The 23724-nt window shown below is 36.8% G+C and overlaps 1 pseudogene; it reads right to left on the bottom strand.

Annotated features, from left to right (window-relative positions):
- Positions 1-2687: 2687 nt before the first annotated feature.
- LOC115516994 lies at positions 2688-22134 on the bottom strand (annotated as a pseudogene).
- Positions 22135-23724: the final 1590 nt, after the last annotated feature.

Raw genomic sequence — 23724 nt, 5'->3', positions numbered from 1 at the left:
AACATAAACTTTTGTTTCTTACTGTTCAGTCAGCTGGGCCCCAGACCTTGGGTCTCCTTCTCTTTCAATCTCATGGACATTGGATAAAAAACATGGTTTAAGTAGTTGTAACCAATATCCTTGTTTCAAGAGCTCATATTTGGGAAAGGGTGTCAATGATGTCGGCACTGTGGGGATACATTATACATACAAGTTTCCTTTGTATGTGTGTATAGTTTTTAAATCAACTTCCCATTTTAGAATAGATTTAGATTTACATAAAAGTCATAAATATAGTATAGAGATTTCAGATATATCCCACTCCCAGTTTTCTCTACTATAAACATCTTACATTATGGTACCTATGAAATAGCTAATGAACCAACATCGATACATTATTGACTAAATTCCATGTATATTCAAATTTCTTATTCATTTATTTTTATTTACTTATTTACTTACTTACTATCCTTTTTTAGCGTTCTAGGATCCCATACAGAATACAACATTACATGTAGCTATCATGTTGCCTTGTCTTGTTTTTGATGGGTTTGAAGGTTTTGAGGAGTACTAGTCAGGTATTTTGAAGAATGTCCCTCAGCTGGGATTTGTATGACATTTTCCTCATAATTAGACTGAGGTTATGGGTTTGGGGGAAGAAGACCAAGACATATGGTACCACTTTCATCACATTATATCAAGATTATATTCTATCAACATCACATATTACTATTTTAAAAAGTCATTTATTTATTTATTTTGAGAGAGATTGAGAGTGAGTGGGGAAGGGGCAGAAAAAAAGAGAGAGAATCCCAAGCAGACTCTGTGCTGTCAGCAGAGTCTGATGTGGGGCTCGAACTCATGAACCATGAGATCATGACCTGAGCTGAAACTAAGAGTCCAGATGCTTAACTGACTGAGCCACCCAGGCACCCCTCAACATGACTTATTACTATTATGTTAATCTTTATCAACTGGCTTGGATAGTGTTTTTAAGGTTTCTCCACTGTAATCCCCGTGATTTTTATGTACCCTTTATTTTAACCAAATTAGAATTGTGCAGAAGTTTCCTTGGACTTTCTGTCTTAGGTCTAGACTCTTCTATCCCTGAACCAACTCACCTTCCTCATATTTCCAAGATTTCTATAGATCTTTTTGTCCTTTTTGTGGTTCAGATATTAGCTTGATGTCACCCATGGAGAAATAACAATTGTGGGAGTGGAGGGTGCTTTTGTTATGTGTTTTTAGTTAGTGATTCAGATTAGCTATGAAATTAAATGCCTTGGTTTTTGAGCAATCAGGCTAAGGAATGCAAAAAGAAGACTAATGATTAATTTTGTGTATTTACAAAATTTTAGAATAAAAGTAGTTTAATTTCAAATTAGAGAAGTAATTCAGAGGCAGTGGAATTTAAAAAACAACAACAAATGAATAAACAAACAAAAAGCAGAATCAGACCTATAAACACAGAGAACAAACCGATGATTGCCAGAAGGGAAAGGGTTAGGGTTGGGCCAAATCGGTGAAGGGGCATGGAAGATACAGGCTTCCAGTTATGGAATGAATGTCATGGGAATAAAAGGCACAGCATAAATAATAAAGTCAATAATTTTGTAATAGTGATGTAACAGGACAGCCAGTAGCCACACTTGTGCTGAACATAGCATAATACATAAATTTGTCAAATCACTAAATTATACACCTAAAATTTATGTAACATTGTGTGTCAACTATACTCAAAAAATAAATTAAAAAACAAACAAATAAAATAAAAAGTAAAAAGACCACACACACACACACACACACACACACATGTATGAAAACAGGGAAATTTAGGAAAAAGAAGAAACAAAAATCACCTTTAACTATCAAGAGATAATTACTGCTATCAATTACCTTCAATCATTTTTCTACATTTCTATATGTGTATATATTTATACAGTATCTACTTATCTTCATTTTCTTTTGATTTGGGGGACTGATCTTATATCTATAGTTTGTATTTTACTTTTTACCCAGAATTTTTTCTCAGTCAGCTTTATTTTAATAGGTCTTAAAATTCTGTGACAGATTTTTTTGGTCAAATTGTTTCCATTAAAAAGTACTGATTTTAAAAACTAGTAATGTAAATTTGCCACAAGAAAACAACAACAACAACAACAACAACAACAACAACAAATGATCCACAAAACATCCTCTTTTCTCCCTGAAAGTTTTACATTGCATTATAATCATTAACCAGACTTTACCATTGAACTTAATTGGCCAATGGAGACAAGCAGTTCTAGACCTTCCACCACTGATTAAGACTGGGTGTCAAGTATTGGGGATAATATTCATTTAGCCTACTGAGTTTTTTATCAGAAGACTTGGGTATCTTACCTGCCCCAACAACCTTCTTGTCCACTGATTTGTTGACACACCCACAGCAACGGTCTGTTGGAAATAACAATTACCTAGGAGCACCTGGGTAGCTCAGTTGGTTAAGTGTCTGACTTCGGCTTGGGTTATGATCTCGTGGTTCATGGGTTTGAGGCCCGTGTCAGGCTCTGTGCTGACAGCTCAAAGCCTGGAGCCTGCTTTGGATTCTACATATCCTTCTCTCTCTCTATCCCTCCCTGGCTTGTGCTCTGTCTCTCTCTGTCTCTCAAAATTACATAAACACTTAAAAAAATCAGCCAAATGACCCAGAGGAGATAGAGAAGCTCTCAACATACAAGCTTTCCAAGAAGTGTATCAATCATGACAGCATCACCAGATTTCAAAAATCTGAGGCCATCTTCCACCTTCTTACCAGAATGGTGATCAATCTTCTTCAGCTCAGTAAACTTTGCAAGCAATGTGAGCTGCGTGACCAACACTCCAGCACAGGTTCATTGCTAGCACTGATTTGGTGTGGGTGGTTCAAGGTAATCACCTGAGCAGTGAAACCGGCTAGTTCGTTGGTGGGTCATTTTTGCTATCACCATCCAAATTGCAATGATGAGCATCTTTGACAGACACAGACACATTCTTGACATCGAAGTCCACACAGTCCTGAAGAAGAGCTTCACTCCACCTTCATGGAACATTTCAACAGACTTTTCTTCAGTTGTAACACTGATGGTAACAAAAATGACCACAATGCCATGTTTGAAAACACAGTCTCACAGGGATAGTATCAACACCACCAATTTGGTGGACATCCTAGAACAAACCCAAGGCTTGTCAGCTGGATGACTTGGTGACAGAATGCAATCCAGAGCTTCAAGCACTTATTGTCCCACAGGCAATGCCATCTTACTGATGACTTTTCATCCCTTGAACCAAGGCATGTTTGTACTTGGTTTCAGCATGTTGTCACCATACCAACCAGAAATTGACACAAATGCTGCCGGGTCCGGGTTGCAACCAGTTTTCTTAATGTACATACTGACTTCCTTAATGATTTCCTCCACACCTCTCTGGCCGAAGGGTGGTTCAGTGGAATCCATTTTGTTAACACCAACAATTAGTTGTTTCATAGCTAGTGTGTAAGCCAGAAGGGCATGCTTACGGGCCTGCCCATTTTTGGATATACTTGCTTCAAGTTCACCAATACCAGCAGCAGCAATCGGGCCTGAAAATTTTAGGCACAGCCTGAGATGTGCCTCTAATCATGTTTTTGATAAAGTCCCTATATCCTGAGGCATCAATGATGGAAACATAATACTGTCTCAAATTTCCACATGGAGATATCAATGGTGATCCCTTGCTCACATTCAGCTTTCAGTTTATCAAAGACCCAGGCATGCTTGAAGGAGCCCTCTCCCATGTCAGCAGCCTCCTTCTCAAATTCTTCAATGTTCTTTTTGTCAGTCTCCCCACATTTGTAGATCAGATGGCCAGTAGTCATGGACTTGCCTGGATCACATGTCTAATGATGCTGATGTTAATATGAGTTTTTTCTTTCCCTATTTGGCTTAGATTTAGCAGTAGTTTTCATGGCACCTGTGTTCTAGCAGCAAACTCATGGCAGAAAAAACTACACTAAAATTATATATGGAGGATTTATTTCCCTCTGTTAATTAAGTTAAAAATGGCTGGTTCCAGTAGAAGCATTTAATCATACACTCAGTTTTGGCAATTTTATTTAGGGAATTTATAATTTATAATTACATAATTATAATTTATAATTCATAATTATTTCCTCTGTCTTCAATTCCATGATGAATATCTTTGATGCATCTTTGGAATAATCTTTGACTGTATTTTTTATTATTTCCTCATTACAGTATCAACGTCAAGCTCATTAGAATCCACATTCTTGAAGATGAGATGGAATGTATACTATAAGACCACAGAATCTACTTGTCCTTTTCTGGAAATCAAGGTTTAACTAGTCTGGTGCCTCTGGAGGAACAGAATCTAACATAATGTTCTTCTGCCTCTAAGATTTCATGACTCTATGATTGGCTAGTCTTAGAAATTTTTTCTTATACACACACACATACTTCAATGTGGACAGTACAACTTAGACTAGGATCCTATAGATAGTAATTAAAATTAAAATTTCATTAGCAATTGGATAGATTATTAAGGCTAATATTTTAATTGATAATGTTCAGTATAATTCACTCAGGAAAAAATCCGGAACACTGTTTTGGGGCAGTTAGTAGAACTTGAATATGAGCTGGTGTTATTAAGTCAGATTCTATAAACATAGTTTGATAAGGCCTTAGATTATGAGGTGACGAAGTTAATAACATGTGCTCACTATTTCAAATCAAGCTCTAAAAGGCAAGCATTGAAAAAAGAAGTGGTTCTCCCAATATAGTTCATGTGGTTTTAGTCTTAACTGTTATTGTGGTGAGATTAATTTCACTCCTATTATTTATCTGAGATACAGAGAATTTGGATAGGGTCCAGAGGAAATGAGAATAAAAATGAAAATGATTAGACGGTTGATTGAGAAACACTGAACTCATTGGGATTATTGAGTTTGGAGCAGACTAAGGAGATACTTAATGACAGTTTCTGACTGTAGAGGTGACACTATGGTATGATTAACTATGTGTAACCAATTTCAACTTCTACCAAGAAAAAGGCACATTTACACAAGTATGGATTTGCTTTGGTCTTTGAGAAGATGTAATAAACTAGTGGACAGCTGCAATTTGTTATCAAGTGTAGGATGCATTGTAGCCAGGAGAAAGAAGGCTCATAGCTTACAAGGAGAGGTCCCAGGAATTGGATGAAACTGCACAACAGAACAGTGTGCAGACAGGAAGTGATATCACTTCTCATCACTTTAGTTGGTGCCTCTTTACAACTGGCTTGGGGGCTACTGAATATAAGCCATTGTCCTCTTGCTATTCTGTGCTTATTGTACATTAGCAGGAGTTGATTGGCATCAATTCCCTTTGTTTACGTAAATAGCATCTGTGAACTGTAATGTGACATTTTTGGCTCATGTAATATAAATGCAAAGTATGTATGTCTGTAAGTCACGCTGATTTAGAAAGGTCTACTTTATTCCAGTATAACAAATTATTCCCATGGAGTGTGTTAAGCGCTTTTGGAAACTTATTTTGGTCATTGAATCAATAAAGCACTATTTGGAAAATTAATGCCTTAAATTATACTATGTGATATGTTCAAGTTGCTGGGTTACACAGATCTGAAAATTGGGGCAGGGGTATTGTGCATTCTTCGTGAGGAATCTAGGATCGAGTATTACATGGATAAAAGAATGGTGATGACAATGAAGATTTTCTTAGTAGTCACAGGCCCATTTCATTTGGTCTTTAACTCAGGGCAGGGACAGCCCCTGATATGATCTCATGTTTTCTCATTGCTCTAGGACTCCGTCTATAACCCTTCCACTCAGACCCTGTTCTTGGATTCTGCTTCTGTTTCTTTCCTCCAAATTTTCATTCAATTTGGTCTACTGAATTCTTGTTTTGAAACAACATAGTATAATGCTAAGACTTTGTGCTCTTGAGTCCTCAGACCTGGGCTCGAAAGCAGCACCATCTCTTTCCTACTTTGGAACTTCCACTAAATTTTTTAACCTCTCTGAGACTCAGTCTCCTTACCTGTGAAATTAACATAATAATATCTATAATGCACAATTAAATGCAGTAACCTTTATAACAGATTTACCCCATGTGGCACACATCAAAAGTAAAAATTTCTAGGAAAAAAATAAGCTGTGTTTTTTCCATTTGATCTTTTTCTTCAACTCTGAGACACTACTGACTATTCAATAAATACTTATTGAGCACTTATTATGTTACAGCTTTGTACACAATAGTGTATAATAGTTTGTGCTGGATAGCTAATAATAATATAATGATAATGATAAAAATAGACAGTTCTCTTATATTCATGGAGCTGACAGTAGGTTATGATTCACCATTGGCTCAATAATAGCTTTACAAAGAAAAAGCTACATTAAGCTATGTATTCATTTTAACGTATACCGTGGTCTCAGTGATGTATAAAAGGGGACAATGTAGAAAACTTTTGTATAATTATTGTCCCACTCCAAATGTAAAACTGAACAATTTCTGAATACTGGTCATAATCTTGGATTTGTCTTTGATTATATTTGTTCTATTCCCCATCTAATCTATTCCTCCTCAGTAGGTCTCATAGGCTCCACCCAATCCTGTGATTGTTGATCAGGCCCCGCTCCTATCTTTTTCACCCATTGTTTCACTAATGCTTTGGGCTATGCCTGAAAATTCCAGTCCTGGTGAGGTGTCACAATCAAGAAAGCACAGTCAAGTGACCAAAAGTAATTTCATACAGTTCCAGTGGTCACTTCTTGCTTCCTTTCTTGCAGAACTTGAAAGAACATCCAATCCTTTATCCCTAGTGCTGCTTGTTTCCATACCCTATTCCTTATTTTCTTCTCTACCTCTCAAACATGCCCAACCTCTCCAAAACCTCTTTTTCCATTATTTATATTCTTAAAAAAAATTTTTTTTAATGTTTGTTTATTTTTGAGAAAGAAAGAGTCAGACTGTGAATGGGGGAGGGACAGAGAGAGAGGGAGACACAGAATCCGAAGCAGGCTCTAGGCTCTGAGGTGTCAGCACAGAGCCCAGTGTGGGCCTCGAATCCACAAACTGTGAGATCATGACCTGAGCTGAAGTTAGGTGCTTAATTGAGTGAGCCATCCAGGCTCCCCTCCATTACTCACATTCTTAACGTTCTTCTTAATATATTTCTTCCCCTCTGTGATTAAAATCAGAGAAGAAGGAAATGCCAAATAGGCAATGCCAGGATTTTTCCTAATTGGAGGAAAGAAGGAAGGTGAGGCTGTGAATTTTAATTCATAATTAATAATTTTATTCCTGTCATGCAGTTATAACTTCTTGCTACCCTCACCTAAAGATTGAGCACTATGAAGGGCATCTGGCTAAGGGGTGAGGATAGGATCAGTTGAAAGTGGGAAGAATTGATTGACTTGGTTCTTGCAACTGCCTAACTCCCCTCGGGTGCATTTCTGTAGCGTTGGCAATGCGGTCTCCTTAATTCTCTCCCAGGTAGACTTTAGGGACAATCTTGGGCTTGGGTAGGAGCAACATCTAAGCCCTATTGAAGCTGCCCATTGGCTCAATATAAACTTAGTTTTGCTGTTGCTTCCCCTGATATTTGAACCCCGTTTCTCTGGTAACATTATGTTTGTCTGATACTCCAGGTAGCACTGATTGAGTTCTAAGTGCCAATTCTTAAAGACTTTTCAGGACATTTAGGGTAGCATGGTGGCCATAAAATAATCATTTAATAATGTGCAAGGGCTAGCAAAAAACCTAAGAGTATTGATATTAAAATATCCATAACTTACTCTAATAATTTGACCTCTGCATTACTATTTGGCTATCTTGTAATTTGTCATATGTGCTTATTGATCTTTAGTTATAGGACTATTTTTAATGAGGGATGTCAGCATATAGGATTCACCTTATTAGAATAAGTACTGAATTTGGGTGGAATTGGACTTCCGGGTGTGGTCTGGGATGGTATGCTCTAGAGAAGACTGTTTCAGATTTGTTTCATGCACCTTATATCTTCCATGTAGGAAGGAAAGTTGCACAATATATAGCAAATTAGGACAATGATATTATTGGGTTAAATCATAACTTAATTATTCAGTTACTTGAGGCTACATAATCATTGAGCCATATCTTTTGATAATGTTCTTTTAGACTCTCTGGGAGTAACCAAATTTAGAATGATGTGCTGTCATGCCACTTCTAAGAAACATTTCGTATGCTGTCCTTGGTGATTGGTTAGCAATGCCTCAGAGAATACTGTTTGTGTAAATTTCATTAATTATTTCACTTCAAACATGATGAAAGTGTTTTTTAAAAATGTAGTTGAGATCTAAAACAAAACCAGATATAATTAGGGATTCAGAGCCACGGAGGATTTGTTTCAGGAGCAACACTGTTTTCATGGAATTACAAAGTATATCTGAAGTTTATAATTTAGTTAAAATTATCAAGTATTTGTAAAGTTACTGTGTTGAAAATATGCTAAACATTTTTTGTAGAGACTCTCAGACATTTGGTGCAAGAGAAAGTTGAGTTTAAAGATAGCCAAATGTTGAAAATGGAAGTGCTAGTTATTCCATAGCTGCCACTCCAAGTCTCACTGCATAATTATGCTGGAGTTGCTATATGTTCCCTAGAGGATATGACTGAGCAACATACATCTTACCTCTAGATTTATTTCCCCGGTCCTACAAGGCATGGCAGCCTTGGATAGTCACCTATTACTTATATTATCATGCTGTACATCCAGCCATAGCATCGGCACTGTATTATTAAGGACAATGGATATTTCCTCATAGTTTGGGGTTTTCCAAGCAAACAGATATAATCATTTTTCTCCCCACAAACTATTTATGCAATCTAGAGAAATCGTCAACAATTGCACAGTGATACTTCTACAATAAATTCATGGTTCAAATGAATGACTATGGTTAGAGCCATGGTTAACTGAGACTGGTGTAAGAACACGTGCTTCCTCTAACTTACCATTTTTATAAATACAGTAAAACCATGGTTTGTGAGCCTAATTCCTTATGGAAACATGCTTGTAATCCAAAACACTTGTATACCAAAGCAAATTTCAAGAACCATTGGCTCAGTTGTGATCATGTGACATTCAGTGTCATGTACTACTTGTATTGCAAGACATTGCTCATTTATCAAGTTAAAATTTATTAGAAATGTTTGTTCGCCTTGTGGAACACTTGCAGAACAAGTTACTTGCAATCCAAGGTCATACTGCACAACAAAAAATTGCATGTTAAAGCAACATATTAGAACCATGAACCAATCTATAATGAATAGTGATGGTGCTTTAAGGACAAGACTAGATGAAATAAAGACACCTAAGTACAATTGTATGCCTTCTTACTCATCATCAACATTAATAATCACTGTTTAAAATAATTCTAGTTTTATCTTGGAGGTCAGGTACAACAATTAACCCTCAAAATTTTATTAGAATAAAAAGCCATTTTATGAAGACAGCTCTGATACCTGAGGACTTCTTCATGGTTTCTTTTTTCACTCTTTTAATCATTTAACTGGGCAAATTGGTATTCAATTCTCTCATATTCTTGCTTCTCAGGAGAAAGGATCCATGTAGATTGCCCAACTTGTATCCCCTACTTGTGGCAAAATATAAAGTGAGAGGAAACTTTAAGAAGGTGTCTTTTTCAAACAAGATTAGCTTCAGTCACGTCATTCATCCTTTCCAGTTCTCCATTCTCAAAAACTAATATTGCTGTGAGCAAGGTAGTTAAATATTCAAATTTAGATCTTTATTATTAGTATTAGATGTCATTTTCCATTTCTAGCCAAAGATTTAGGAGATGCATTTGTTCTCTTCTCCATAGCACATATTTGTCAAGAAATGAAATGTATTTTTCATATTCAAGGGCCTACTTTAGATTCCACCTGTTTCTTGCAGATTTCCCCGATAATTGTATCATGGCATACTGCCTTTCATGAAATTTTATATTTATTATTTTCATTATGTATTTGGGATCCTGGCTACCAGAAATACTCTGCTTTCTTTATGAATCCTTCAATGTGCATATGCAAGTTGAGTATTGAAAGTTGACTTTATGTTGAAAGGAGATGTACTTTTGTTCCCAGATTGCTAAAAACATCATAATATCTCATTACAACTTATGGTTTAGAGATAATTTCCAATGATATATACTGCAATTTCCTTAACTCTTTAAATTTTATTCTTTTCAGCTACAATTGAATATATAATTGATAATCTAAGGCCCAACAGACATCTGACTGGGCCCTGTTATACCTACTACCATTCATATTTTGTCAGTCATATTAAAATTATGAAATAGTTGGTATCAGCATTTTAACTGCTATTTACAAACTAGTTTTATATCATATTGGTAGATATTCAAGACATAATAATTCATTCTTGATTTATTAAAGTCTAAAACAAATTATTACTTTTATCCCAATCCTGATACTGCTTGAACCTTAAGACCTTTAAGCTCAATTTATTCCCTCTTGCCTTTTAAGTAATTTTTATTTAGCATTTTAGTTTTACCTGTATTTTAACTGAAAAAGACATTGTAATTTTATATAGTTAACATTCCTTTAGAATGACCTGATAATATTTTTCTTTGTCTTTTACCTTGTCAAGATTTTAACTGGGATGATTTTCTATTTGAAGAACTCTCTTTAGGTTTTCTTTTAGTTTCTTTTTTCTTTGTTCTAGCAAAAAAAAAAAAAAAAAAAAAAATATATATATATATATATATATACACACATACATATATCTTGGATTTTCATCTGAAAATGGCTTTCTTTTACCTTTATTTTTTGAAACAAATTTTTATTGCATATAGAATTTTAAGTTGGCAGCTATTTTTTTTTTTTTTTAGCACTTAGAAATGTTATTCTATTGTTTCTGGTGCGCGTCAGTGCTGTTGAGAATTTAGTTGCCATTTTTATAGTTACTACTTTTTATTTATTTATTTATTTATTTATTTATTTATTTATTTATTTTTGGGACAGAGAGAGACAGAGCATGAACGGGGGAGGGGCAGAGAGAGAGGGAGACACAGAATCGGAAACAGGCTCCAGGCTCCGAGCCATCAGCCCAGAGCCTGACGCGGGGCTCGAACTCCCGGACCGCGAGATCGTGACCTGGCTGAAGTCGGACGCTTAACCGACTGCGCCACCCAGGCGCCCCTATAGTTACTACTTTTAAAGTAATTTTTGTTTTAATTCCTGTCACTTCTTAGGACTTCCTTTTTGTCCTTGATATTCTGCATTGTTACTATGATATGCCTCGATGAGATTTCCTTTGTGTTTTTCCTCCTTTGAATTGTGTCTTTCCTCACCGGAATTCCTTGGGTTGATGCCTTTTATCAGGTTTAGAAAATAGCCACTGACTGTCTCTTCAAATATTGTTTCTGCCTCATTGTTTCACTTTTTTTTTCCTTCTGGGATTCCAACTATAAGTGCCTTTGCCATGTTCCCATGTGTCTATTTTATTTGCCCAATGTTTTCCATTTTACTAATCCTGCTGGCTGCTATCTGCTGTTAAACTCCTCTAATATAGTTATATTCAGGTATATATATTTAACAATTTTTAAGTTCCATAATATCCTCTCAATTAGTTTTATGGGTGCCAATTTTTGCTGAGACTCTTGACCCTTTCATTTATTAGGTGCACTTTGTCCTATTTTTTTGAACATATGAATCATAGCTATTTTCAAGTTGTTTTGTGTTAATTGCAATATCTAGAGCATATGTGGGTCTATTTATGATGGTTTTGATGCTATTTCTCTTCTGTTTCTATGATATCTCCTAGTATCTTCTCATTTGTAATTAAAAAAAATTGTGTGCTGGACATTATGTACTATAAAGAGCCTAAAGAATCTGGGGATGTAATATTGCACCAGTGATAGTTTCTCCCTTCCTGTGTTCCACAGATAGGATGAGGGGTAGATCATCTCAACTCAACAAGAAATTGAGCTGGGTCAAAACTTGGATGCAGGGTTAGAAAGACTCAGTCTAATTCTTGTTCATCTTCTTCTTTAGGCATGTGCCTCATGGGATATGTATTAGGAGTCTTTCCAATATGTCCGTCAGTCCTGAAGACTTTCAGGAATGTAGGTCTGCCTTTCAGAGATTCTCATCCAAGTTCTTTGGCTTTCTGCATAATGGGCCTTCAAATATGGTGAAAGTCTTTAGGGATGGACCAGTGGGATTTCTCAAGAAAGCCAAGCCCCATGCAATAGCAGAATATTTCACTCACTCCTCTAGAAAACTTGGCACAGCTAACCAGACTTCCCCTCAGCAGTCGAACTCAGCAAATATTCTTATGGGTAAACTGGAAGCCTTTCAAGTTTTTGGTCTGTTCTTCAACTCACAGAAACATTCAGAATATAGTCTGATCAAATATCTGGGCACCCTGTGACCTAGTCAATGTGACACATATAATTAACCATCATACTATTATGATTGTGTGTGTGTGTGTGTGTGTGTGTGTGTATAATTTATTAAACACCATTATTGTGTGAACTACTTAACTTGGCATCCCAGGCTATCCAATATATTGTATGTGCTCAATTCATATTTGTTAATAATGGAAAATGTCCAATTCATATACAAACAGTTTTATGCAGAAATATGAACACATTTTAGAATTATTTTGCCTGTGTTAAAATCCTACTTTTATCACTATTCACTGTGTGCTTTTGGGTGTCAATTACTCTATCTATAAAATGATGAAAATAATAACTATCTCATTAGGTTGCTGTGAAGATTAAATAAGGTAAAGACGAACCAGTAACTGGAACCTGATAGACAATAGTATGTGTAAAGCATCATCATCATCAATGTTATTGCTGTTATAATTATTTTTAATTTTGAGCCATATTTCTCATTCCAGTGAGATGTGTTTTGCTATTTTCAAACTTCTTAACCATATTCATGCACTTCTCTAATGCCTTTAACCTAGCCTGAAATGATAGGGCTTTGAATACATGGTTTATCGCTGAACATCTAATTTTAAGGTTTTTTTATTTTCTTGGTCAAGGATTGTGCAATACCAATCAACATCATCACCATTGCCATCCTTGTCAGCAGCAGACTCATCACCATTTGTAGTATCTAATACATAGCAAGCACTATTTGTTGAATAAATGAATGCATGAATGCATGAGGAATGAAATGATACTTTCTCGATCTGCTAGGAGAGTAAAATAATGCAACATACTACACAGGATATTTAGCATCTGAATTTATGTCTGTTTTAGTTTTATTCAGATTGGTATTACTCCAGTATTTATACATGACCTAATCAGAGAGATAAATGGTTGACGTAAATGATTTATTGATGCCAATGAAAACCAAATACCTTCATGGCATGAAAGAAGATCAGTTTCGCATTAGTTCAAATAAAGAAGAGTGATGGAGAATTGAATCACCACAAGACACACAACAGTTTAGGCATAACAAACTCAATAGAATCTGTGTCCTTGCAGTCAATGCCATACCTGTGTCTTGAGCGGAGATTCATTTTTTTTTTTTAATTTTTTTTTTCAACGTTTATTTATTTTTGGGACAGAGAGAGACAGAGCATGAACGGGGGAGGGGCAGAGAGAGAGGGAGACACAGAATCGGAAACAGGCTCCAGGCTCTGAGCCATCAGCCCAGAGCCCGACGCGGGGCTCGAGCTCACGGACCGCGAGATCGTGACCTGGCTGAAGTCGGAGGCTTAACCGACTGCGCCACCCAGGCGCCCCAAGCGGAGATTCATTTTTAGCAAAACAGTATTATCCATCACATTAATTTCTGTTAATTTGACTGTTATTGGTTCATTGCTTGTATTTATTTTATAGACTGTTGTTTAAATTGTACCCAAATTAGTAAGTGTAAAAATATATATTTAAATTCATAGCTGTAACATGAATCAATACTTAGGTAATATAATAATTAAATAATTTCCCACTTGGAGTTTATAAAACTTGTTTTCCTTTAAAAGGAGACCACGCCTTACTCGAATTTTGTAAGCACCATACGACCCAAGTACTTATTCAGTAGGACTCCATCTGAGCACAGCTTGTTAGCCTATAGATTTGGATGCATGTGCCCTCAGAAACATCACAGCAACATACCAAAGCCCAATATATCAGAGTTAATCTGTGATGCAGGCATCAGTCCAGCTGGTACATTCTACTACTGTGAGCACTTCACTCTATAAGTGGTGATTTATTTGGCATTCAGATTGAGATCTTGTGTGGAAATAACAAAATAGACTCAAGTCCTGAACTGCCTGATTCTCAATTCTCCTCCTAAGAGTCACCCTGTGAAGATACACAGTCTTCGGCCTGAGACAGTTGGTAATTGCCTGTTTCTCTACCCCTTCTACATTTGTATAAACTCTCTTGAATAAATAATGAATCACTTTTTTTCCCTCCTACTTCAACAACTAAGTCTCATAATTAGAATTTGCGACTTCTTTTAATACATTCAATTATCTGCTGATTCAAGCATCTTCAGGTCAAATGCATTAGAAAACAGCTAATTATGCCCTTTCCCATGGGTAGAAAAATCTTTAAATTTAATTAAAAGACCTTAACTCAACTCCTTCACATTAGGGTCTACTTCCCAATGGATTTTCTACAGGGTGACTTAAAGGACCAAGCTCAATATTAAAATTAGAAGCAGCTATTACTTGTTATTTCTTCCTCTTTAAAACAGAATTATTTTTGGATGAAGGATACTTTGATCCTTAATTTCATTTTCTCAGTTTTGTCTCAGTATTCACTCTTAAAAGCATACATTAATTGAGAAACTTGCTTGACAGTTTTAAAGATGTTTATTTTCTATATCTTGTGCCAGTAAAGCACCGTAAACATAGACTACTGTTTCTCAGTCTCAATATTCTCTTTGGCATACTGATCAACACATAAGCAAAGGTGGCAGAAAAAAAAATCTTAAAAGAAGAAAAATTTTAAGTACCACATCTGAGCAATGTAAGGTTCAAATATACAGGATGTTCTGACTTTTATGAGAGAAAGTCACAAAGATATTTTCCTGTTTCCCTTTTCTAAATTGGAAAAGTGGAAGAGAGAGCTATCTTGGTTTAATATCTTCTAAGAAAACATAAAAATCAAAGCAAATCATGTGTTTGTTTTTTTTTTTTGTTTTTTTTTTTTTTAGTTTCATGAGTTTTACTTTTTTTCTGGACTTAGAACAAACTTTTTTTTTTAAATTAGAAAATAGCCTTACATGAAAAGAGAAATCCAGATGTTGAAAGGAAGAAACAATCTGGAAAGAAGCAATTATGTATTATTCTTAGGTGAGTTTCTTTTCATCTATTCTGTTTCTATCCCTTCTTTCTTCTTCCACCTTCCTTCCTTCTCTTTCTTTTCTTCTCTTTTCTCTGCCTTTTCCTCTCCCTCCCATACTCTTTTTTCTTTTTCTTCTTGTTTGGCCAATTACTTCTAGAAGAGAGTTAAATATGTTAGCAACATATTGATACCTCAAGGTGCCTGTGATAAACCCAAACTATGTGCACTCCCATTTCTTGCTTGTTTGAATCAGAGTCATGGGAGAATAATTTAATGATACTAGTTATTCTTACTTGTTCAACAAGTAGGCACTGGGGAACCACTGGATATTTTTGAACAGAGAAATGGCATCCAAGAAACTGATCTTTCAGGAAGCTTTATTTGTCAATGATGGGTAGCAAGAATTAGCAATGGAGGATGGTAGGCTCATTAATAGAGTTTATAATTCTCAGGCAGAAGGTGTTGAGGATTTTGAACAGCCCAGAACTGGGAATATGGAAAGGATTTCATATTGAAAGAAATTTAGGAAGAATAACTAACCAGTGATAGATCAGATATGATAAAGAATAGATGTGAGCCAAAGATTATTGTCAGCTTTCAAGCCTGAATGACTGAGGAAAATGGAAGTGTTATAAATAGAGCTGACTGAGTGAAGAAGGTAAATTCAGTTTTAGGAATATTTCCATTGAATGTTATGAAGTACTTCTAGGTGTAAACAACCAAATCAATTGGGGAAATTTGGAGGAAGTTGTAGAATTTGACAGGAAAGGAAAAAAACAAAAACAACAACAACAACAACAACAACAAAACGCCACCTCAGGGATTTGTTGACATAAACTCCCTGAATCTCTTGTTATTCCCTGAATCTCACAGTTCATGAGTTCAAGCCCCACATTGGGCTCTGCACTGACAGGTCAGAGGCTGGAGCCTGCTTTGGATTCTGTGTCTCCCTCTGTCTCTCTGCCCCTCCCCCACTCATGCTCTCTTTCTCTCTCTCAAAAATAAACAAACAAAAAAGAAATATCTAATGATTAAATTTTTAGTGAAATGCTGCATATGTGTTATAATACAACTATTCCATATGTACCCCCATAACCCCTATGGATTTTGAATATGCATTTATTATTACTTCAAGCGGTATAGAGATTTTTTCGTATGTATAAAAAAGTATTGTGAGTCTTGCTCTATGCTTATGATAGAATGGGAAACATATTCGATACAGGGGGTCAGTCCTTGTGGTTGATATTTGTGTTTGTATGAAGGTGCAGGTGTGTGTGTGTGTGTATGTGTGTGTGTGTGAGTGTGTGTGTGTGTGTGTGTGTGTGTGAGAGAGAGAGAGAGAGAGAGGATAAATTAGGAAATGAGTGTCCAGAGGGGTGATTAACTGAGGAGGATGGGTTACTGTCAATGTTGCTCAAGGAGAAGTTGGAGATCCCAGATGGGGAGTGTAGGAGGTAAAGTTGGCCTCTTTAGGAATGATAAGTGCAAGCCCTGTGGTGTAGGATGGGCATGCTGAAGAAGAGTTGAAACAATTAATGACATGGACCTCCATGATCACAAGTGAATTCTATGATCAGAAGTAGGTGAAACCACCCTACCATGTTGCTGTGCTTTTATAAAAAACACATTTTGCATAAAACAAAGAAGAGCCTCGGGAATGAGAGAAAGACTGTTTTCTCATCAACCGAGAGCTTTAGCCTTATATTAATGGAAAATATATGAAAAGGAGAGAGGAACGTAAAAGCTTAAGAAATGATAAACCTTCTTTCCTAATGCAAAAGAGTCTGAGAAACAGATAAACCTCCAGGGAAAATCTGGGGCCCCTATCACTCACTTTACCAGAGTGTGGTTTGAATCAAGAGATTCTCTCACATTTGAAAATTCCTGGCTATGTTTTGTACTATTATGTATTCTATGTTTTGTAGTATTCTATGTATTGCAGTATTTCTGTAGATACTCAACATTCAAAATAGAAGAGATGAGACTCTGTACTGAGAGTATAGTCTTTAAAAGAAATACATATGATCCTATGGTGGTCACAAGTGCCTAGATATTACCTAAGTCACAAAGAGATTCAGCAGGGATGTTGCTGCCTCAGGGAGCCTGAGGACCTATGGCCAGGTCTATGCAGCAGAAAGTAGAAGGGGAGTTGAAAACTAATCAGTGTCTTGAGACTGTCCTTATAGCTAAACAAGGCCCAGAAAGCCCATAATATCTGAAAGAGACATTGAGATTGAGGAGTACCAGCCTAGGTTAGCCAGTGCTTCAGTCTGTGAGAAGATGGGTGAGGACGGGATCAGAGAGCAGCCATGATACTCATTGCCTAAACATGTCACATGCTCTTATGCCTCCACATGGTGGGTCCCTCAATCTGGAATTTCCATTCTCCTCTTAACCACCTATGGAATAACTTAATGCTGGCACATTTTGAATGGGGCATCCTAGGGGGAAACTCCATAATGAAAGGGAGTCAGAGAAAATCTCAATAATATTACTATTTATAATACCCAATTTTTGAGTCAGAACACTATTCTTTACAACAGCTTATGAAACAGTGCCTTATTTCACTAATGAAAAAAAAACTTGCCAAAGTTATATGGCTGTAATTGGTAATGTCAGTATTTTAATCTAAATATCTCCATTTTAAGTTCCTTGTTCTTGACCATTAGGCTCTTTGGAAACCACTTCTCTTCTCAAATATGTTGGTGAATATATAAAATAAGAAATGTTTAAACTAATCGCAATTATAGTGACCAGTATGTGCATTCTCTGACTTGGCTCATGCTACTGGAAACCAATGCACAGTCTGGTTGGGTGTTAGGAGAGGCTGGAGGCAAGAGCAAATAAATAGTGATGGTTTTATTATCTCACCAGACATTTAACAGTTTGTCATTCCCTTACTCAAATAATTCAAAATGTTCCACCCTATATTTAAGCTACAATTCAAGTCAGTTTATCATCCAAGAGTTTTTGGAATTTGGTTTTTCCTTATTAATCCAAATTTATTCAATTCATTTCAAAATCCATAGATTATTTATGGAGAGCTAGGAGTATGCCAAGCACTACAGTGGGGAGAAGAAACAAAGATGAAAAACACATCTCTCCACAATCCCATGGTCTTGTTGTTTGCATTTAAAGGTAACAGTCTAAACACTATATTAAAGGTATATTCCAAATATGATCAAAACAGAGGCAAAAATGATAAACTTCCTGAAAATGTAGGATAAGTTTATAAAGAATGTGAAATTTGAGTTAGGTGTTGAAATATAAGCAAAGTTTATTGAGCAGAGAAAAAGTACAAGGGCATTTCAAGGAGCAGCAGAACAAAGCATGAGAGTGTGAAATAGTATAATGTGTTGGAAATGTGGCAAAGACATCAGCAAAAGGACTAACCAATTATGCATGTGGAGGAGAATAGCAGAAGGCTTGAAATGCAGCTTGGGGCCATATTATGAAGGTCTTTGCATGTCGTGCTAAGGATTAAACAATAACTGTGTTTATTTGTTATTTTATTCACTTTTTTTCTTAACCATTCACTCTCAGGTATGTACACGATGAAAATCTAAAGAGTTTTAATTTGCCCAAGTCCAACACCATTTGGGAAAAAATGTTTTCATTCTATGTGCAAAGTAGTAGTCTAGGCACCAAGGAACATCCAAAAGAAAGAAGCACAGATTCACTGTCTCAGAGGCAGAAAAAAGTAACTCTCAAAGAATCTTAGAGAACAAACTGGTCTGGCTGGAGCAGGGAAGGAATGTCTTACTGTACCAGAGCCAGTCTTTGCTCCACCCAGATCCTTTAGAATCCCTTTTACCCATCCACTCTGTGCATCTGTAGAGAGCAGTCCACATTGCATTAAGGGCCAGAAAGAAATTCTCTCCTCTCTATCTCCTAAAATGATTTATTTTGCACATCTTTAAACTTGACATGCATACTTATGATTTTATCTCTCAGGTTTTCTGGGAGGGAAATAAACAAATTAAATCATGACTTCCGGGTAGGGGAATTTTGTTTTTAAGAAGCTCGCTCTTATAGGGAGCGTAAAGATGAAGTGAAGGGACGCCTCCTCCCTTTCCTTATACAGTATTTTAATCCAGCCATAACATTCTCCCTCATTGGACTCCAACACATCATCATGCCAGTCCCTGACTCCAGTCTGGTCCTTTCCTCATGTTGTTCATTCCGATACAGAACAAGTCCCTCTTGACATGGAGTTACTTCTCCCTCTTCACTTCCAAATCCAATACTATCTCTCCTTCAGGCAGAAGCAAGTATTGACTTCTCAATAAGGTGTATTGGGTCAGATTCCTCAGAAGCAAGCCCTGTGACAAGGATTTCTGAAAAAGTATTAAAAAGTGTTCTCAGAAAAGAATGTAGAGAGTAGGGGAAGCAAGACAAGGAAGAGGAAAAAGCCAAATAAGGGTTCAAGCCTCAGTTCGATGCTATGGGGAGTTCTGAAGTACAAATTATACTTCAGGTTTGTTCTGTCTCCAGGAGGCTAGACTTTCATACTCTCACGTAAGTCAATAATTGGTTGTTGGCCTCTTCTAAAAGGGAGGTGTTGGCCATACAAAGTACTGGGGACTTCTGATTCTCTGTACCTGCAGGCAAATCTGCTCCAGTAGCCCAAAGCTGTTCCTCCGAAGACAATTGCAGGTGGAAACCATTAGAAGCAAAGCACACAGAGGCTAGAGTTGGGATCTTGGATTTCTAGTAAGAATTTCAAACTAATTCACCTCCTTGAGATTCCTTCATATCTGAAGAACCAAGCAAAATCCAGGGAAGATCCTCACAGTACAAGAATCTGCATAAGTGGACCCTGAGGCCTATTTCACTGCTAGTATGAGCCCTGGGCTATTCCTCAGAGGCTATTACACTCCTAGAATTCAAGAGTGTGAGGTAATGCATCTACCCATCCAAGTGTAAAACCATAGGCAAGGAGACTAATTTAGTCAGCTGATAATAAAGCATCAGGAGACCCTTGGTGCTTCCAAAATGCAGTTTGCCAGCATGGAACCTGTTCAAATGTAATAGCTCTCCCAGGTTAATGCATGGAAATTGGCTCTATGAGAACATTTTAAAAGGAAAAGAGTAGTAGAAAATCGTCAACCATTTGCAGAGACAGTAGGCCTTTTCCTGCATTTGTTTCTTTACTTTTCATAGATAGATAGCAATCTAAGACATTTACATGTGGAACGAGGCCTGGGAAATTGCTTAACGAAAGCACCTTTCAGCCTAGGCTGATGGGAACAAAATGATGCTCAAATTTTGAATCCAGACCTAAAATGAATATTGTATTTATATATGTATTTCCTCCTTTACATCACTTTTACCCCTCTGTTTTTTGAAAGGAAAGAAATAGGTTTAGAGAAAAGTGTGTTGCTAATATGTATAATTTCCCATTTGTCTGCTGTCAAGATTAAAGCAGTAACAATAATAACAACTTCCTTTTTGTGAAACAAAAAGCTAATCAATGGCTATCTAGGCATCTGCTGTTGACTGCAGAGCAAAAGAGCAGGTCAGCATATATCCTGTAGCCCAACTCCATTCACATTCCCTATTAACCTTGCCTTTTTACCTTGATCTCTTCTGGGCTACATATCTGAGAAGCTGGCCTCTTAACGTGCATCCAAGTTTTTCTGATTGGAATACTGAGAAGGGCTGCTGGAGCCATTAGATATATTGGATGAAATTTGCTTAATTATCAATCATTACACTTAAAAGACAAGGATATCCTGCATGTAAATATCAACTCTCAATAATTTATACATAATTTCTTCACTTTCTTTTCGTTCTGTTATTATCATGAATTCCTGTATTTTTTTTAAAGTTGTTTTACCTTTCTGGAAATCTCAGAGGCAGAGTTGAAGTACTAACGGCTTTCGATGCCAGCCATATTTTGCACTAACTGCTATACAATTTGGAGTGAGTCACTGTTCTTCAGTTGATGGGGGTTATAGGCTGAATAATTAGTAAAAATTTCCAATGTTGGCAGCAGGAAACAGTAGGCAGCTGAGAGCATAATGAGGGCAACTATCTTAGCACCAGGCAGGGGGAAAAAACACAACTGAATAGATATCAACTGTTCTTTTCTTAATACAAGTCTAACATGAAATGATTATCTAAAATAAAATGGCAGTGGTCCCATTTATAATATTTATTGCTCCCATTTATAATTTTTACATTGTAATAATTATAATATTTACTATTAAGATCATATTAGCATCTTAATGCTGTTCTAGTTTTAATATATTTGTTATTATTTTAATTACTTGGATCTCATTTTTCAGGCAAATATATTTCTCACAACCACATCTCTTCATTTATTCACACAACAAGCAGCATTTATTGAGCACTTCCTGCCTTCCAGGTCCAGGGTTATGCATTCTGGGTTCTGTGATAAGATGCAGAGTCCTTCTTCTTAAGTTGTTCACAGTCTAGTTGACTGTGACTGTCAGGGCTCTTGGTTACAAGCTACAGAAGTTACGCTCTCTGAGTTAAGCAGGTAAAGAATTTCATTAAAGGACATGCAGTAGCTAAAAAAATCACCCAGAAAGCAAAAGAATCATAATTAAGTCTAGACAGTCAGAAACAAGGTCCAAAATGACACCATAATAGAAGCAGTGAAGGTGTCTATGCTGCAGGCACAAGCAATGGACCCTGTTTACAGCTTGCCCTGGAAACACATCTGGGAACAGGCACTGGAAGCTGCCACTTTCACCTCTGTCCCTGATGCCTACTCCAGGCGACCTGATCTTATTGCAATTGCTGTCATCATCACCTGGAAGACTTTCTCCTGGCCTCTGCTTCTTTGCATCAATCATTTTGGTTTAAAAACTCCTATGGGTCTGTAAACTGGTGAGCCTCGGTTAGGTGCCCAAGTCGAGGTAAAAGAGAAGCCAGGAAGTGAATTTCTGACATTTTCAGCTTCTATGATGGAATTCCCCAAATTTAAGAATGGCGTTGGTATACAGGACAACCACAGTGACAAATGTTCACTATAGTCCCTCCTTTTGGTTACCTCAAATGAATGTGTACTCTTCTTTCCTTACTTATACAGCCTACTCTGATAATGTGTGTGTCTATAAAGAAATGTGCTTACAAGATTTGTTGACAAGGGAATGATGTCAATATAACACTGACGTTGTGTTGGTCCATTTATGATTTTTCTCAGTACACAAATATTTTGTGCCTCAAGTAACAACTAGTGAACACAGGTGAACACAGAAAGCTGTGGAGGAGCACAGTATTATACGTGGTGCCCATTCACATTCTCCTTCCTGTTTTATTCTGGGCATGTGCTCTGCCCAACAGGGGCTCACTGTGTGATTCTGCCTCCTCTTTGTATATTTTGCCTGTGTCTGCATAGATCAGCAAACTCAACCCTCAAATGTTTGCCTTGATCTACTTTTTCTGGTAAGCTCTATAGTCATTTATAAGCGATTTTCCAGGATGTGGGGTTTCTAGGGACACGTCGACCAGTTATAGTAGAAACACTTAAACTTAAAAAAAAAAAAGGTGTTTTATTAGCATGATACAAAAATCTCTTATACTACCACAAGCACTCTTCCTTCCTTCCCAAGAGGAGTAAAACTCACAAATTTTGGTGTTGCCAAAAGTTCCTTTAGTTCTGTCACAGGTGCAGCTGTAATGTATGGACTAGATTGGAAGTTTCACCACCACCTACCATAGCTATACAAGATAGTGGGGGAAGGGAGATTTAAAAAAAGACAAAAATAAGTTAACATTTTTAATTGCATAAAATACAGAAGAAAAAAAAGAAGCATGGATAAGAGCCATGATTTTTATCTCTGAAGGTGGTTTAGAGGCAATAATTGGTCACGATTTCCCTCTTTTATGAACAGTTCTGTGTGCCCTTTGCTTTCAGCCATCACATCTCTTGGTTAGGGTTCTCTGACCAAGCTCTTATCATGGAAGGATCTGGGTGCTTTATGGCACTCCTGTACAGATTTGCTATTATCTTCCATTAAATTTTACCACTTGGAAAGAGAATTATGGGGCAATCTACAGGCCCTATCCATTCCCTTTCCTTTCCCATTTTGCAGCAGCAGACCAAGGTAAGAGCTCCATGTGCTGCTGGAAACATCCCATCACTAGAGATTGAGAACTAAACACCAATGTTACAGGGCAAAGGAAGTAAACATTCTCAAGTGGGTCGTTCAACACTAGGTCTAATACTAACAGGAGATTCTCCCACTTCCAACCTTTGGTTCCAAGACCCATATGTTTGTTTTGGTGATGGGAAAATTAACATTATAGTTTGGAATATAGTTCAGAGAATTTGCTGCTGGTAAGTGCCTGGGTCTTTAATAGACCATCCCATCATTTTACATGTCCAAATGCTTTTAAAGAATGTGGTTATAAGCCCATTGTCTTTGCCTCTTTTTTTAAAG

The sequence above is a fragment of the Lynx canadensis genome, chromosome B3, assembly GCF_007474595.2.
Source record: "Lynx canadensis isolate LIC74 chromosome B3, mLynCan4.pri.v2, whole genome shotgun sequence".
Taxonomy (NCBI): Eukaryota; Metazoa; Chordata; class Mammalia; order Carnivora; family Felidae; genus Lynx; species Lynx canadensis.
Note: the sequence above shows the minus strand (reverse complement) of the source record. Positions and strands in the feature narration are given on the sequence as shown.